The sequence below is a fragment of the Thunnus maccoyii genome, chromosome 7 (genome assembly GCF_910596095.1).
Source record: "Thunnus maccoyii chromosome 7, fThuMac1.1, whole genome shotgun sequence".
Lineage (NCBI taxonomy): Eukaryota > Metazoa > Chordata > Actinopteri > Scombriformes > Scombridae > Thunnus > Thunnus maccoyii.
This window is the reverse complement of record NC_056539.1, coordinates 28153918-28161737: the sequence shown is the minus strand read 5'-3', so window position 1 is coordinate 28161737 and position 7820 is coordinate 28153918.

Here is a 7820-nt window from a genome sequence, read left to right as displayed (position 1 = left end):
ATTTTCTCAGTCTTTAAATGACTAATAGCAGAAATTTACTACGTCTATATTGCACTCTTGTCATTATCCTGTGAAAACCATGTATATCCAAATTGTCATCCTTTCATGAGCTAAAAACAGTCTTGCCTTCAGCTTTGTGACAATGTAGTTTTTAGATAGTCCGCTGGGTCTTTTCCTACTTTTTTATGTAACACAAGAAGAAGAAATGAAGTATTTTTCTCACCTCATGAAGGAATATTTATCAGAATGATCAAATTTGGAGATGTGTGGTTTTCACAGGACAGAAACACAATGTTAACATTGATGATAGACGCTTCCCTGCAGCAAAATTATTATTTGCAAAGACAGACTTTAATGATTTAGGTTTAACTAATAGACTTCAGATAGACGTCTAAATTCATCTGTTGCTAAAAGCTTTATTATCTTAAGAATAGAACTACCTAACCATGAATTCTAGGTAAAATAAAGACTTTTTTCCAAGCTATAAAACATGGCTGACAAAGCAACCACATCACACCCCCACAACTTGCTCCAATTCAGCAGAAAATAGTTTGTTGCCTTTGTAAAAAATCAACAGTTTCAAGGACGTTTTACTGGGAAAATTCAGCAAAGAGTGTAACAAAACAAAAACAGAGCTGAGACACTGTGGCTTCTCAATGTGGCAGAGTTCAGTATTTCTGCAAACCTGTTAGTTTGACTCAGGAGAATTTCCCTGGATAAACGACCTCACTGATGAATATTTCCAACAGGTTACTGCACTCTATAAAAACTCTTCCCCTCCTTATCACTAGCTCCACAACATGTTGGAAAACCACAAATTATGAGTCATATTTTGCTCTCTTTTTTAGCACTGTTCAGCAGGTGTAGGGTGGCTCATTTTTTAGGCTTAAAATAAATCAGTCTTTATGTCACATAAACATCTTTATAGAGGGCGGCATCAGCATCCAAGGTCACATGAATATTCTATTGTTAGGAGTCAAACTTTTAACTTTACAGTTGCAAGGAGATAACGTGAGGACACAGCCATGATCTAGTTAATGCAACGGTGTAGAAAACTTCAAACTTGGTGGTGGAAATATCCAGCAACGAGGCTGTTTCAAGTGACTTGCAGAGGATCAGCCACACACTTGCCAGAGAGAAATAACACTGTATTTTGCAGAGACATGCTATCCCTTCTGGCTCAGTAATATGTTAGGAAGAGGATTCATTTTCCAGCAGGATATTGATCCTAAACATGCATGGAAGCCACTGTGTGTCGGCCTGTTTGAAGTCCAAGGAAGAGCGAGCGCTGTTGGCCGGTGTGGCTTTCCTCACCACATTCACCAGACCTGTACTTCACTGAGAACCTTTTGGGAACAGTTCAGAAGTGAAAAGCATAAAAAGCAACATCACAAGTCACTGATCTGGATTACCATGAAAAGGTCGGTTCACCCAAATTACAAAAGGAACCTCATTATTTTCTCACTTAAGTCTGGTGGTATCCAGTCATGCAGTTTATCATAGTCATAGTCATAGTCATAGTTTTGTTGGCCCAGGTTTGGAAATAATCATGTTATTTTCTCCACCTTAATAGAATTAAGGTAAATATAATTTTGTTTGCGGTGCTCACAGCCTTGTCACTGACACAACTTTGTATAAAGAACAAAGTCTTTCTTTGATAGACGGTATTTTTAGTGAAAACTGTAGAAAAATGCATTTAACATTGTATGAGATGAAAATGTGTAATGTGAGAGCAAATGTTCAGTGAAAAGGCTCTAAAAAGCTCACTGTACACTACCTGCTCAACATCAGACTGCAAATGGTGAACTATGGTGAACATAGTGGAGCGTTTAGCAGTTAAAGAGTCAGACTTTTCTCTCGGGAGTTGATAGAGCCCAAAAACAGGTAAAAGAGAGTGAATAGTGGACTTAAATTTGCCAGCGGGCCAGAAACTAAACTCCAAATGAATCATAATGTTGCTCCATAACTGCTTTATGTGTAAAAAGCAATTCTTTACTAACAATGAGCGTAAAAAGTGATGATATGTCAATATTGTGTTCTCAACTTGTTTACACTGGCCCCCAGTGGCCACAAAATCAGTCAATTTAGGTTTAATAGTAAAACATGACCCAGCTGTATGTTTCCATTCCTTAAAATCCATCATCTAAAGCAACGTTGCCCAAAAATACGATGGCCTTTACACATCTTGTTGTCTCTCATCGCTCAACTTAGCAAATTAAACCCAAAGTGGCCTTATGGCTTATTGGTGCTTTAAGCTACTTGGTGTCACATATTTGATTTAATAACTGGACACACACACACACACACACCAGTGGCTGTGCGACCAGCCGTGCGTCGCCCCGTGCAAAAGTAGCTTACTTTAGGCTTAGCTGCCAACCTCTCCTCCATCATTACTGCTTCCATCATCAGTGATGCAGCAGAGAGGCTACATGTCCCAGTCTATCTTGTTAGGGCAGATTAGCCACTAATATACAGGCAGTAAAGAAGCCTCTTCATCTAATACTGTACACACAGACTCCTGATCCTGTCCTTTCTGTCTCAGATGCCTGACATCTTAATCTCTATAAATACTGACTACAGGAGATCCTGGAGTCGTCCAGCTGAGTGCTCACTCCGCGGGTCATCATTAGTCCTATAAAAAGGAACTGGAGGAGTTTTTGGTCCCCAGCAAGACGCATCACTGAGCACATGGATTATTCTGCTGCTATTATGTCCAAAAAATAACCGGTTTATGGATTGTAGTGTGATTTTTCTCTGCGCTTTCAGTTACAGCTGTTAAACACTGGATAGGAAGGAAAATAGAGAACACAAAAAAAACTAATGACAGTACAGTGAAAACTGATGTCATCTCATAATAGTAATAATACGAGTAATGAATAATGTACATCCAAATTTTTTCAACCATGAATTTTGTTGACCTTTCTCATCAACCTGCAGACCATATCCAATAAAATAACTATAAAATTTGTTGAAAATAAGAACCAAGAACTTAATATTTAAGCTTTAAAGGGAATGATTAACGACTGATTGAAACCCCTTTGTGAAGACAAAAAAAAAAATCACAAATTCGGCTTCAGTAACCAAAAAGCTAACCTTGGTTTTCAGTCTGCAGCAGAGAGGACAAAAGAGCAGAAATAAGACCAATAATCATCTCTCCACAAACTCTCATATCTTTTACTTTTGCCTTACAGAGAGGTTGGCCCACCTCACACACATACATAACAGTTGCTCCGATTTAATTAATTTTAACACAGACAAGTAAGTAAAGTTGGAAACTAGGCCTTATTCATTTAAATCTCAACCTTTTAGTCTCATAGTTTCATTACTGCTTTCACAAAACTTAGAAAGAATATTGTTAATTTACTGTGATCATGCAGTGGTCGATTTTAAAAATCATATTTCATAATTCAGATATTTGTGATATAACATAAAACAAGAATAGTGCATGCTCTATTCAGAAGCATCTTAAACTAGTTGTCATGCATCACAGGGTCTTAGATAATAGATTTCTATGGTCCAATAGAATACATTTATAGTAAGTGTAATATAAGTGTCCTTGAGCAAGGCACTGACCCCCATCTCCCTCTGGAAAATCAGTTTGATCTAATCCGTGGCTGAATCCAAATGTTTCCCATATTTCAGGTTTGGATAAAATAAGAAATTCTTCATCACTGTAGATGCATCAGACCTGCAGTTCTGCAGATGTCCACTGGAGGGCAGTGGTACGCTGTGTCTGTGGAGACCAGCTGGAGACTTTTAGGAAAGAGAACATTACACAAAGGTCTCTCCATCTGTACTGCTGCAGCTGGATACTTTTGTATGAATGTATTTGTATTTAATGCCAGATAAACAAAAATGTAAGTTTAGATACATTTGTGAATGAGCCTGAAACACTCACAGTCTGGACCATGAGTCAGTAAATATCTTTAATCCCTGATACTGTATGTCTCCAGGCACCTGTCCGAAACAGATCTCTCTAAATAATGATTTTTTTTTAAAAATCCCCTGGAATAAAACCCCTTCTCGTAAGCTTTCTTGGTAAACTTTTTGGTGTAAACCAAACTGCAAAAACTGAAGGAAATGGTGTTTTTGTTTTTTTTGTTGTAGTCTTATTGGCAAAACTAAATGGAAAATAAATATCAAAATAAAATTATACATTTTATAAGGCCCTTTACAAACTAAAAATTAAACATTTTGCACATTTTTGTAGTTTAAAAAACTAAAATATACTTACATAACTAAAGTAAAATATAATTACAAGATAAAAAGATGAAATAAGAAATATGACATAAAAACAAAAGCATAATAGGTAAATATAAATAATGTGTACCAATATATAGAACACTAGGTTTATATGAAGAACATATTTATAGGAACCATGTATGATTTTGTATCAGAATCAAAAGGTGAAAATACACAAAACAGAAAAAAACATAGTTTTGAATAGTTTTGAATGTGATATATAGTGATGGGTAAACCAGTGTGAATTCAGATGACTCAACTTTTAGGTCAGAGTAATGAATGTGTCTCATATATATCATAATAATTAATTTACAATGTAAGTCATCAGTATGTGGTCCTTCAGAGAAAGAAAAAATATGCTTTTCTAAAGACTGGTGCAACTATTTTAGTGTCTGTTGCTGTTTTGTTTTGGTTTTTTTGATGGAGGCCACAGTTATCTTTCTGTTTACCTCTCCGTCAGATAACGTATTCATCCAGGGACGCTCATAAACATACATTCATGTATGCTGCATTTCAGGCACCTCATCACTGTCCTTTTCTGCAGACCTGAAGGACTTTATTTCTCAGGGAGGTTAAGTCCTGACCCTGCGCTGTTGCAATAAGCTGAGAGTGAAAAAGTGGTGGAGAAAGAAAAGAAAGAACGACAGAGGGAGAGAGGGCAGAGTGACTGCTGGAGGGAAAAGAATAAAAAGACCTTTAGTCCTTGAAGGTGTGGGTCTCTCCGCTAGTTCGGGAGGTCAGCAGCAGCAGCTGTCCTGCTTGACCGACTCTGATGAAGCTGCAGATTCTCGCCTTCATGAATCATCCCACTCCATTCTCCTCCACCACCTCCTCCTCCTCCTCCTCCTCCTCAGCTCCCACCTGGACTCCTTTTCACAAAGAGAGGGGATTCCTCCTCTTAGGCCTCTTTCTTCAGCACTGAGGCAATCAGACTGTTGAACACGCAGAGGGAGATGAGACATTTTAAATTAGTGTTAGGAGAGGGGGAGAGTGAGAGAAGGGGAAAATGACATTTTTCATTTTCTACAATAAAAGGTACTACATTGAATTCTCGGAGCATGACAATACAGAGGAGTAAGTAATGGAATAGGAGCAGACGTGGTGTCTGTGTGTTAGTGGATAATGAGGAATTTAAAGATGTACGCTTCTCTGCTGCCATTCAATCAGACTCTCACCCTGTCGCTGTCACTGGCCCTCGTCTCAGCGCTGTCACAATACTGCAGAGTCTCAAACTTCTTCTACGGGGAGCCACAATTTTAAAATAATTTCTGTAGTCATCCAAAAGTCGTCCTGAGGAGCTTTGAGGGGCATCAGCTCATCAAGAAAACGGCACCGTGTTACTATCCTGCTGACCTGCTGGACTAAAGTATTTATCCAGATAGTTTTGAGTTTTACAGCATGTGCTCAGTGCTGGATTACCAACCAGGCCAGTACCCTGGGGCCCCTTACAATCAAGGGCTCCCAAAGGCCAAATATTCATTATGTGTCATTTATTTGTGGTAATTTGTTTTAAAGGGGCACTTCAGCGATTTAGTATTGCACTTCCATTAAATTTGAGGACTTACAAGAGATGGATTTAAAGGGGATGTATGATGCACATTTCCAGGTCTATATTTATATTCTGGGGCTCTACTGGAATATCTTTGCATGATTTAGAGTCAACAAAAACTCTTTATTTATCTTATACTGGCTCTTTATGCAGCCCCTCAGTTCAGCCTCTGTCTGAAACAGGCTGTTTTAGCTCCTGTCTCTTTAAGGCACCCCTTCTGAGCTCACTCTGTTCTGATTGGTTAGCTTCCAGAAGCTGCCCCTCGGCAGATATACGTCACAGTGGAAGGATTTCACCTGTTTTTCTCGTTCTTTACTCAAAATGGAAACTTCTCAAATACATCTGTGCATGTTCGAGCCCGAATCCAATCCGAAATATGCGAGTGGACTATGTGAACAATCAGTGGAACGACTTTAGCAACAACCTTAGCAACAAAGACTGTGGAAGGGATGGCCGTTTGTGAGCATGTGCAGACAAACTGACGTCAGTTCAACGGGGAAGTAGAGCCGACATTGCAAACGGATAGTTCAGAGCAGATTTAAGCCCTGGCTTTTGACTTGTAGGCAGCATTTGGTGGTATTCAGACCAAATCAGGTGTTGTGACGCACCGCTGCAAGGTTGAGCAGAGGTGTTTGGGGGGAAGGAGCGTGTTTGTGCTCTGGAACATAACCACTGTGAAACAATCACACTCAAATCTGAATCAGCTGAGCCTCAGAGGTCTCAAGCATACTGTAGGTCAAGGCCACAAAACACTGGATCCTACATCTCCAACTCTGTGCCCCCAGCTTGTAACTCTTTCTGCTAAAAATTTGGAGTCTCAAAGCCAAAGTCTTTATATGCCTGATGATGTCATCAAGGTCATTTTTTCAGACTTTGCTCGCTCCAGAGCCACAGAAGACATAACAACTGTTTTCACAGCCTGCGTCAAGTAAACTGAAGTTGACGCGTAAATAAGTGGAGTGCCCCTGTAATTGAAAAATTGTTTTATGATATACACCACTAAAGCACAATATCAATACACCAACTCAGATGATGTCTTGACTGTTTGTCTTGTAGAGGAGCCCGATGTCAACGTCAATAGGTCAATAGATGCCCACTGTGACTTTTTGTCCTGGGATCTTTTAGAGGGTTAATCCAACAACAAAGCAAAATGTTTTTCTATAGCAATATTTTATCCAATAGTAACTCTACAAATTATGGGATATAATAACGTTACAAAGCTTTTAATAGAAACAAGAAAACCAATTGGGACACTAGTTCAGGGTTGGGGTTGAATAGCATTGTTATGAAAACTGATTCCAGTATTGAATGTATTTATTGAATTTGAAAGTCATACCTTATCAAATCAGTTACAAAATATTTAGAAACTCAATAGCTTTGACAGCCCAAGAACTCACTATCGCTCGAGTCTTTTTCACATGGCTCTTTACTAATAACACAAAGGTGGAAATAAAGGGTATGGTAGGAGATTCAATAAATTCAGAGCTTAAGATGAAGCCATGTATTAGATAGATAGATTAACAAAAAACATCACATAAAATATAAGCTATGCCATGCTACTTCTCAACAGAAATTGCCCGCCAATACTTGCCAACAACCTTTTAAGACATATGCACACATTAAAACACATGACAAGAGACTAAACATAAAGATTACTCATTAAGTTCATATAATTCAACAGTTAGACTCCACATACTCCAAATACTGAAATTAAAATAAAATTTCCTTCTGTGACTGTCATGACCTGATCAGAAACTATCAAATATCTGAACTAAACTCTACTTGTTACTATCCTGCTAATTACTATCCTTTGATTACCTGTGACTTGATTGTCTGTTGGTATTTCACTTTGAATCCACCTTATTTATGATTCTTATTTCTCTTTTCTGTCATGTACACAATGGATTTATATTAATTGTATGCATGTTGCCCCACACAGCCAATAAATACGGTAAAATAAGTGCAAAGTACGTTTGGTCCTTATACATGCACTTAGCTTTTTTCTAGAGTGCAATACTTTAGTCACTTA